At 49.2% G+C, this 10,784-nt stretch overlaps 1 pseudogene; it reads right to left on the bottom strand.

The window, feature by feature from the left end:
• Positions 1-237: 237 nt before the first annotated feature.
• Positions 238-10,784, bottom strand: LOC149370159 (uncharacterized; annotated as a pseudogene).

Genomic DNA, 10,784 nt, shown 5'->3' with positions numbered 1-10,784 from the left:
AAATATTGCCTTGCATCTAAAAACAAGCTGGTCATTACATCATCAACACATTCCGTGCAGTGTTTCTGTCGGGTTTAATCGTGGGTTGCCTATGCGAACATCGAGCAACCTTGCGTGTCCCTACGACCGAATTCGCTGGGTACGCGTTGCATGTGAAAGCACTGTGCGAAAATCGCACTGCGGCGTCACCGACTAGGCCGACTATTTTCGTTCTAGTCGCAGCATGTGAAACGGCCCTTAGGCGATTACTTCCGCCAGAAACTCCAGGACTGCGTCCATGCCCGACGCGCTCCACTGGACGCAGTCCAGCCGCCGGGCCGCTCCTATCCTCCTGAAAGAAATAACAGTCGTTATTTGAGCGGAAAATACTGACATCTTTACTTACCTTTCGTAAAAACAGTATTTCACGCGATATTTGCGCAGTGTGAAGAGGCGGTGTGTCTGCACTGGCACCACATTGTCTGCATAGAAATGAAAGCGATCATTATATTTTAATATAGGCTACGTTACGAACTAACTTACCGTGGTTCTGTTGAGTTATCCACGTGTTCACTACCTTCAAAATGCGCCAGTGGGCGCTGCTTTGGGCCGCACGGGCGACGGGCGGCAGCGTGAGCAGAACAACCACAGCAAAGCGCCCGCGCAGCCACTCCACAATCTCCCGCCTGGTGGCCACGAGCCGCCTTGCGTCGCCCATGGTACGCGCCTGCAAGTAAAAAAAAAAAACAGAGAAATGAGTTTGCATGCATAAATACCGATTCCGTAAACAAGCGTACCCTGGTAAGGTCGTTGGTGCCAACCAAGACGGCGACCATGGGCTCCACGTGAGCCACCCTGCGTAGTTGCCCGAGCAGACTTGCCGCAGTCCCTCCCGGCATTAGGGTAGGACTTTCTGCGCGGCGAAATTTACGAGCAGTTCAGCACTGCAGTTTCAGAAAATGAACCATATTTGCTTCTACGGCCATCCTTACCGATCTGGCTTCGCGGAAGTCCAGAAGCACGGCCAACCGCAGGAGCATGCTGTCTCCAATGAGCTGATGTTGTTGCGCAGGTTTGTTTTGAAACATCTGAGTCACAAAGAAAAAATAACTGTTAGGGAATCCCTAGTTATGCCGCGAGTATATGGAAAAAGCGATACTGACTGCTGATGATCGAGGATCCTTGGGACGGGACGACGGGTCGCAATGCGGTTGCTACGCTGCTGGCCCGTAATTTATACTGATGGGTGCGCCCGGTGACCTCTCTCAGCTTACGTCATCAGCGCACGTGTTTCCCGTCTCGTGGACAAAACTGGCGCTGTACCAAGGAGGCTCTTACCGGGAAAATAAAGGCTGCGAGGCGTCTCTACTCGGGGACAAAGGCGGCGGTGGATCGCACGACACCCCCAAATTTTTTTCAGAACCGAAAGTGGACAATTTTGCCCATTGGGCCACAGCTTTTTGATGTCACACTGTTTCCACCAGGGAGGGGTTTATTTCGATGCCTCATGGCCATTTGTCGCAAAACCGGATGGAAAGAAGGGTCGAGGGACGACGCACGGGAATGCGAGACTGATGCACTGAGGTTGCCAAGCCGGCACGAAGGTACGGAAGTAGTCTGCATGAAAAATAAACGGAGGCGTTCTACTCCAAGACCATTCCGGGGCGGAGCGACAGCGTGTCGTCAGCAATGTACCATGTATTGATGGAGACTGGTCTTTGTCACTGCGCAGTGGCCAGTGGGCTGGTCATTGTTCGGGGTACTGTTACGAAGTGGTGAAGGAAAGCAGTCGGGACCACGGTTAGGGATTAGTCTCATTTGCCAGTCAAAAAAGCTTGATATGCGCTGATTGTGGGGCAAACCACTCCTGCCGTCACGAGAGCAAAGCCAGTTTCTTTTATTTATTTATTTATTTACACAGTATTGCTAGCCTCTAGGTGAGGATGTAAGCGCGAGAAGGAAAAAAAACGTAAGTGACATGCGCAAAACAAATCAAGGCACAACAAGCTGCTTTCACAACAAATGAGATGCACTCACGAGCAAAAATAAATGATGCAAAGTTGCGTGCAGAAACACAAAGCAATCGCAAGAACACTCCGTAATCGTCGGTTAAAATTTGACAGCATTCATAAATGCTTCAGTAGTAGGGCATTGTACAATGCTGGTCGGAAGCCGGTTCCACTCACGGACCGTTTTCGGAAAAAAAGAGTTAGCGAAGGTTTGAGTGTGACGGGAATAATCTTTTTTGCTATGATGCGAATAAGTTTTTTGGCTATGATGCGATCGGGTCGTTCGTCGGTGTACAGGCTCTATGTAATCGTGTTTTCAGATACCTAGTTTATCATGAAACAGCAAGTGCATGTATTTTAATCGATCATACTGATGCCGTTTTTGTAAATTGTCTAAACCTGCCTTTTTTACTAGAGCACTCGCGGAAGTACGCCAGCTATATGATCGGTATATAAACCTAGCTGCTTTCTTTTGCACAGATTCGAGCTTGTCTATGTTGCCACGAGTGTGCGGGTCCCGAACAATTGATCCATATTCTAGTACTGGTCGAACTAAGGTTTTGTACGCTATTAGTTTAACTTCGTTTGTACATTGTCGCAGAGTTCTTCTTAAATAACCTAATTTCCGCGTGGCCCTCTTCACAATATCCGATATATGTTCATTCCACCTTAGATCCGATGTTATGGTTATGCTTAGGTATTTATAGTTGTTTACCACTGCGAGAGTGCTGCTGCCTATGGAATATGAGAAATTTAATCGTTGCCTTTTGCGTGTTACGGTCATCGCAACAGATTTTTTCGTGTTTATTGACATCTGCCAATCTGAGCACCAGGTTGCTATCCATGCTAAGGGACTATTAATTAGAGCCTGATCGCTGGAGTTGTGAATTTCGTGATAGATTATGCAGTCATCGGCGCATAGTTTGATTGGCATGGTAGGTTATGAACTATGTCGTTAATAAATATTAAAAAGAATAAGGACCCGAGAACAGATCCCTGCGGTATAGCGGACTTGACAGGCGCAGGAGCAGAACACAAGTGATCTATTCTGACGCATTGGGATCGGCCACATAGGTAAGCTTCGATCCATGCAAGAAGAGAATTGCTTTTCAACAGTGGTTCTAGTTTTAAAAGAAGTTTAGGGTGTGAGACGCGATCAAAGGCCTTTTCAAAATCAAAAAATAGAATGTCGATTTGGCTTTGAATGTGAATGGCTATTGCGAAATCGTGAGTTAGCTCCAGGAGTGCTGTTACTGTGGAGTGTCCTTTTCGGAACCCATGTTGCCTGCTGTCGATTAGATTGTTATGTTCAACAAATGTCGAGATATGATTAAAAATAATGCGCTCAAGAACCTTGGAACATGTACACAATAATGATATCCGCCTATAAGACGAAAGTAATGATGAATTATGTGCTTTGCGTATGGGCACGATTTTACTGCATTCCCAATCAAAACGAAGTTCTGCTGTAGTTAAAGAAAGATTGAACATAATCCATAAATATTTACTGCACCGCTCGGCATACCTAACAAGGAAAGCATTGGGTATAACATCAGCACCTGTTGACTTTTTGCTATCGATATTCAGCAGTAACGACAGAAGGCCCTGTTCGGAAACAATAACATTATTAATTGGCAGACAATGTAACACTAAGTCGGGATGTCGTTTCTTGCCGTCATCGTTTGTGAATACTGAACAGAAAAACTCATTAAAAGCTGATGCCACTTGCGGTTGTGACGTTATTTTTTCGCCATTTATACATAATTTGTATGTTATTTTCATCTTAGGAGACAAATGCCGATAGAACTTTTCTGGCACGGAGAGCAGAAAGCTCTTCATGGTCACGTTGAAATAGCAGTCCTTGTTCCTTTTTATGCATTCCTTTACCTGCGTACGTAGCACACAGAGCTTATTTTTGTTGGCCGCTGAAGGAGAAAGCCGGGTTTGCTTTCTTAACTTTTTTGTTTTTCGCTCTAGCCGAATAACTTCTGTAGTCATCCAAGGACTAGTATTTAGTACTCGGTTCGTCGCGGCCGGCACAAAATCATTCACGCACTTCATAACAAGACTTGAAAAAACATCACAGTGGATCGACAAAGCAATCGGTAGATTCACTTAAAGCAACAAAATCTGAGAACGAACTGTCCAACAAATCTAAGATAGCAACATCGTTGGAACGTGCGAATTGCGGGACTATGCGTCTGTCTTTGTTTTTCTTATTAGCAGGAGCGCATGCGATATTCAGCGATACCATCTTATGGTCACAAACTCTGCTCAAGCCAATTTTTCCATACCTTGTTCTTGGCGCATGATAGCCTTAGCTGCTTATGCGCCAATAAACCCAACACAACACACATCTTATGGTCAGATATGCCATCGTAGACATGCGTGACCAGATTTCGGCAAAGCAGGCTGCTGATCACGAGGAAAAGATCTAAAATTGATTTAGCCTCTTTTTGTATGCGGGTGGGTTCCTTCACTAGTTGAGTGAAGTTGTGAAAAAAGATTAAATCTACAAGTGGCTCAGAAATGGCAGATAGTGGTTCCGGGAATTCACTGTCCCACTTGATGGAAAGCATATTAAAATCTCGTGCAAGTAGTGTTGCAAGTAGCAATGTTACTAGAGCATAGGAATTCATTCAGTACTTCAAAAAATTTGCTGTTGCTATTTTGCGGCCTGTAGAATGTACCTACAATCAAGCTAAATACGGCTAAAGAAACCTTTAGCAATATGCATTCGATATCGGGTATGTCGGGAAGACTGGTTACATGTAATGACTCTCGGAAAATAATTTCTACGCCACCGCCCCGAGAGTTCCTATCTTTGCGAAGCATTCGGTAGCCTGCGGGTACTACAGTCTAGCCCGTTTATAACGAAGCCACTTATAGCGAAATAGCGGTTATAACGAAGGGATTTCAATTTCCCATTCCAATTTTTGCAGTTTCAATACATTTTGGGTCCGGTTTTAACGAAGTAAATAAGAGCGCGTCAGCGGATATAACGAAGAGATTTAATACCAACCGAAAAATAATCTGCCAATCAACACATTTTTGCATCCTTGAGGCGATTTTTTCCGCGAAAATAAGAGCAAAATTCGGCTGACGGCGTCTTTTCGTGGCGTCGTCTGCTCTCCTGCGGAGCGAAAGGTTGCTTCACTGCATCGCATGGCACGCCGGTCTCGTGTTGCGCCGTCCTTGAAAGGCGTCACGGCGTAGAGCGGTAGAGCACGCCGCGCAGGGGAAAAATGTAAAAAAAGAACAGAGACGATTATTTTTTTCGATGACTTCGCAGAGAGCGGCCGTCTTGGCCACTCGCGGTTCTCTATTTCTCCCAGGCAGTTGGCGCCACGGCTGGATTGCAGTCTGCAGGTGTGGCAGCGCGCGCTTTGTTTTATGTCGGTGCTGCGGTGCGCAAGGCGGGAGAAAGCGCGACAGAATTGTGCATGTTGGAAGCGTGGCTCATTTTTATCGCTATCGCGGATCGTTGTATGCTGTTTATAAGGACAGTTATTCGACTTGATCTAGCTGGTGAACGGACAACTGAGCGCAGTGTCGCACTGTTCGAGGTTGGGAGCACGGCGAACGCTACTGAGATCGCGAGTGACGCCATCGGTATGCCGATGTTTGCATTTTTTTTTCGTAGTCCGCATAGTACGAAATAGCGGATATAGCGAAGTGATTTCCGATTCCCGCCGACTTCGTTATAACCGGGCTAGACTGTATTTCAGCGCTCTCCATATCCGTGTGCAGCCAGGTTTCTGTGAGGCATGCGATATGTGGCCTGTGTGTGAGCACGATGCTTTCTAGGTCAACTGTTCTATTAACGATGCTTCGCGCATTTAGCTGAATACACACAAACGAACTATCCTCGAGGGCTACGGTTCATGTGCTTTGTTTATCGTTCTGGCTAACTGGAACTCGGATCTTTCGTTCCTTGTCCATTTCCTGCTTAGCCTCTGCTGCCTTGCTACAGAAGCTCGGCTGCGAACCCCTAAATTGTACTATTGTACTTTCTCGACAGCTGCCTAAGAGTACTCTTGAAGTCACATGGCGACATTTCAAAGGTTTTTCATCAGCGGAAACATGGCTCTGTTCGTTTCCACAAAGAATGCGAGAGTGTCTTCCAGGAACGAGACCTTTTCATTGAAAACAAGCCTTCCCGAAAGCTCACTTACAGATTTCCGCAAAATGTTCTATTCATCTTGCTGTTTGCAGGGTGCAAAATGTCCCATTATCTAAAGTGACCATGCACTGGAATGGGCGTCGCGCAGAGACGCCAGTTCTTTTGTAAAGGAAAACTTCAGGAACCGAAAAGCGGGGAAAGTGGAAAAGCTGCTGTGTGCGCTAACGTAGATGCAAGATCAACAAATAGCACATGACGGAAAATGGTACAGTCTCAAAAATAGCTTTGCCGTGTATGATCATACACGGTAAACCATTTTTGAAGTCACCAAAATGCATTTGAAAACTACCAAACTGTAGCAATTACTACTCAAACATGATGCCACTTCATTTTCAGAAATTAGTGTTTAGAACTAACTGTTGTTAAATTACGTTTTATCGTAACGTATATACAAGGATGCTGGACGAAGTTACTGCGGTAAACTCTGATTTCTGGATTTCCTGCAGCGCACACAGACCCCCCCACCCCGACGGAGCAACATGTAGGCTCTCAGCCCTCATTTCTCTTCACTGCTGCCGAAAAAAAAAACCGACTAAACGTCTTTCCCGGTGGACGGTCGCTTTTAGACATGGAGGAAGGAAAACTAAGGAGAGGCCCTTCGTATTCCCAATGCATTGACAAGAATGTGGCGGAAGTGACGTCAAAATTTAGGCTTAAAAAGTCGGGCCACTAGCAACGTTGTCGTTGTTGCTAAGAAAACTCGGGCCACTAGCAACGGCGTACGGCGTCGTTAGCGTCGTTGTTGCTAGGGTCCCGAGTGTTTCTCGGTGGCGGTGGACGGGCTTTCGGCACGGTGTGTTCGGCCTTGCGTGTTAAAGTCTACATGCCTGGCGTCGTGACGTTACGCACGCATCTAGGATTGCTTTAAATAACCGCTCATTTGATATTTTGTTCGTCAAATTTGGTGTCGTTACGCGGAGCGATCGATGCATTGAAATGAATCTCGCGAAAAGGTGGCACTCCGGAACCGCGCTTCGACACGCGAAGAAGCGTTGATTGTTTTGATCAGCGAACTTTCGCACCTCACCGAACAGCACAGAAATGAAGCCGCTCTCGGCGATGCTGAGCTGCGTTTCGAAGGCCACACGGCGGGTGTACGGTAGCCCGAGGAGGATGGTGAGCTGAGCTGTAAGCGGCGCGCAATATCGTCTTTCTTCGCCAAAGGTTCACCGCACCTGTGCGCCGGTCTGTGTCTAGGTGCGTGTTTGCGGGGAGGGAGGTGTAGGAGTGTAGCGGCAAGCGGCGCGGTTTTTTTTTATACCTTTCTTTTACGAAGTGCTTGCGAGCCGGGCGCGAAACCCGCCCCGTAGCTCGGTGGAGAAGGAAGATAGTGAGGAAAGCCGAGCCAACTTCCGGTTGCGGGGCAGCTTCACAAAATGTGACGTCAGGGCCTCTCCTTTCTTTCCTTCCTCCATGCTTTTAGATAATGGGACTCTGTCAGCTAGGGGGATAGGGGAAATGAACAATAACGCCCCTGCACACTGCTTTTTCTTTCTCCACATGGACTCAACAAACGCACTCGCGCAAGGCTCGCAAGGCCTCGCGTATTTGTGTGTGTGTAGCTATTTTCGTCTTGTTATATGTCCGCAGCTGTATCCATGAGCAGGAATACCGGGGAGGCTAATAGCGCAGAGAAAAAAAGATAAAGCTGCTGTGTTGGTACTATCATGTCAGCAGTTCAGATACTCGTGCCTGGACTAACGGTTTACTGTATTGCGTTAAGTTTTCCATTAGCGTACCCTCCTAGCGGCCGCCAGGCGGAGTACGTTTTATGTTAGTGGTTCAACAGCGATACCCGACACACAGGGAAAAAGACAGCGTGCAAGGACGCTCCTTCTGTGTGTCTCATCTTTTTCTCTGTCAGTGTATGGCAGGGCTGTTGAACCACTATAGATCAAATCCACTCAACCCCTATGAATCAACTCCAAGTTGCCCAATCTGCCGTTCTTCAGAAACGCGTTTGCAGGGTTACCAGAACGCCCTTGAATATTTTCTGCGAAAATGCATTTATAATTCTGGGTGCAGGTGGTCTCCAGAGCAGTAACGGGCAGTGCTGGATTCAATAGCCAGAAATGAAAGGGGGCTCATCTGTGGACACGCCTTCCCCGGTGCACTTTAAGCAGGAGACACATGTCCGGCAACGCGTCCGGTGCGCCGCTCCGGTCGCCGCTTCCGAAATGCCGCACCACAGCAAGCAGGAACACACGGAGCAGCAAGCACTGCTGCGCCGCTCTACCCAAGCTCCTCCCACAAAAGGTGTCGCATTTCGCCGCCGCGCAGCAGTGCCTGAGCGCTGCTTGGCTTAGTGTACAAATATTGCAAGAAAAGACGACATTGCCTTGTTATCAGAAAGACTGCCAGCTATACTCGAGCGGCGACAAAGCATGCCTGCTTATGTTGCGAGCTTTCGGCAACCGCACCGCTCGCGGGCGCTCCAGGCGACGAGCTCTGCTGCTGCCTGACGTGCCGTGGTCGTCGCTACGCCTATAGCCTGCTTGGCATCGAAGCGGCAGGGGCCGGCGCTTCGGAAGTCGCCTGCGCTATAATTTATGGCCTATTCTTCACTCCGCTTTGCTGTCAACAGCATCATCGCACAATAAAATAATAGTATGCTCAATTTCCGTGGCGCCTTCAGCAGCGGAGCTAGCGGGCGCCAGTCGAGCCGGACCCCAGCGTCGGGCCAGATAGCGGCAGCTGCTAGGCAGTTCTCGCAACTAATTCGCTCGTACCACAGTTGTTACTTTTACCAGCAACTCGGTATTGGCTAATGAACCAGGAAAATGATATAATTTTCTCATTTCCTTATCCCAGGGTTTATTATTACGTCAAGAACACTCATTAGCTCGTTTTTATGACGCCGGCAGACGGGATCCAGGCTGACCGGCCGGCAGGCTCGTCTTACTCCACGTTCGCACAAGAAAATACAAAAAACCATGGTACCAGAAAGGATGTTTCCTAGATTCGAGCAACGACAGCATGCCTGTGTTAGAGTGGAGCTTTCGGCAGCCTCATCGGCTGCGGCAACGCCGGGCGACGAACTGCGCGCTGGTCCCTGACTACCCTAGTCGTCGATAGGCCAGTGGTTTCGCATCGACGCCGCAGCCGAGGCCTCTTTGGGACTGGCCAGCGCTCAAAAAAGGTGCTACACTCGGCACCCCTTGTTCGTTCTCCCAAATCCGGAACTGTTTGAACGAAGACATGGCGTTCGGTCAAAACAGCGCTGTCAAACTAACCCTACAATTCAGCAGCCGACACACCGCTCACCTCTGTACCTCTGTCGTGCTCACCTGTGGCGTCGCGAACTCGACGTCATCGTGACGTCGGCGCTCTGCGCGCTCGCATTGGCTGCCAGTGCCCGCCGGAGCGGCGTGCCGGACATTCGCCGGACGCGTTGCGCCGGACATATCTACGCGGTTTGATTCATCCGGCGGTCGCCGGCTTGCCGGAGCGGCGCGGCCGGACGCGGCGAGCCGGAGCGGATTCGGGGCGCCCGCCTGACATGTGTCCCCGCCTTTACAAGGCTGCGATGGCGAACCTGACCGCGTCTTGTCGCTTGAGTCTGGTGACTGTCAGGACCACGCATGTAACTGGGAGCGTCTAAAGGCTACTGGCAGTGCACATTCCCCCCCCCCCCCCCCCCCAGTTGTTGACCGAGCAAGCGTCGTTCCTGGAAAGAAACGCGCAACGCACCGCTTCACCAAGACGGTGAGAGCAAGGGTTAAGTGCCGCGCTAAAGATTTTTATTACAAACCCCACTGCGCCCAGGGTGGGTGCGCCATGGAGGCACCCTAGCCCTGACAACTTCTACCCAAACCCCGCAGCAGAGGTACACAGGTCTGTCTCCTACATGGTCTCCTCTTTCTAGCCTGGCCTTGGCTGCAGAAGAAGCGTGGATTGGAACGGCCGCATTGGTGAGCAGTAGGCCCATCAGTGGTCCGTCTTGTACCCTTTTGCTGCACACCGAAGACACTGGTGCACGACGTACACCTCTCCTGGTCCTGCCCTTGAAGCCGAAGCGATTCCTGGTCCGTAGATTTTGACAAGAATCGCTACGATAATCTTAGATATCTGGTCGATGCCCCTATCTCTCGCTACGTGGTAGCGGTCCGCGGCGAACAATAACAACTTCGGCTTCCGAGAAGCATCCAGGAAACGATGCTGCTAAAGTTTCGTTGCAAGCGTCGTTACGTTAGAAGCGCCGCAATTTGGTGAGCCCTCAATGCACGAGAAAACTTGCGACATGTACTTCAGCCCTTACCGCGGGGTTGATGATGCGCACGCCGACAAGCGCGTCAGCATGACTACCAGATGGCGGTTCAACTGGCGATGCCGGCGGTGCCCAAAGCGCGCCTTATGCGGATCCTCGTAGTGCCGCGGCAAAACTCTAAATACGAACGCGACCTCAGCCACGTGCTCCTGCAGCAGCAGAATGCACAAGGCAAGTGGGTAAGCGGTACAGCACTTCATGAAGCGAAATTTCAGATGATTATGCGTAAATGTGTACCTTTATGTGGCATGGTGATTTCTCGCGGGTTATCTCCTCTGTCGAGGTCGTAGCTGCCAACATACAAAAAGAAAATATCGGCGCGCTGAAAGCGCGTCCCTTCAATCAT

The sequence above is a fragment of the Amblyomma mixtum genome, chromosome 1, assembly GCF_055824585.1.
Source record: "Amblyomma mixtum isolate Tamu chromosome 1, ASM5582458v1, whole genome shotgun sequence".
Taxonomy (NCBI): domain Eukaryota; kingdom Metazoa; phylum Arthropoda; class Arachnida; order Ixodida; family Ixodidae; genus Amblyomma; species Amblyomma mixtum.
Note: the sequence above shows the minus strand (reverse complement) of the source record. Positions and strands in the feature narration are given on the sequence as shown.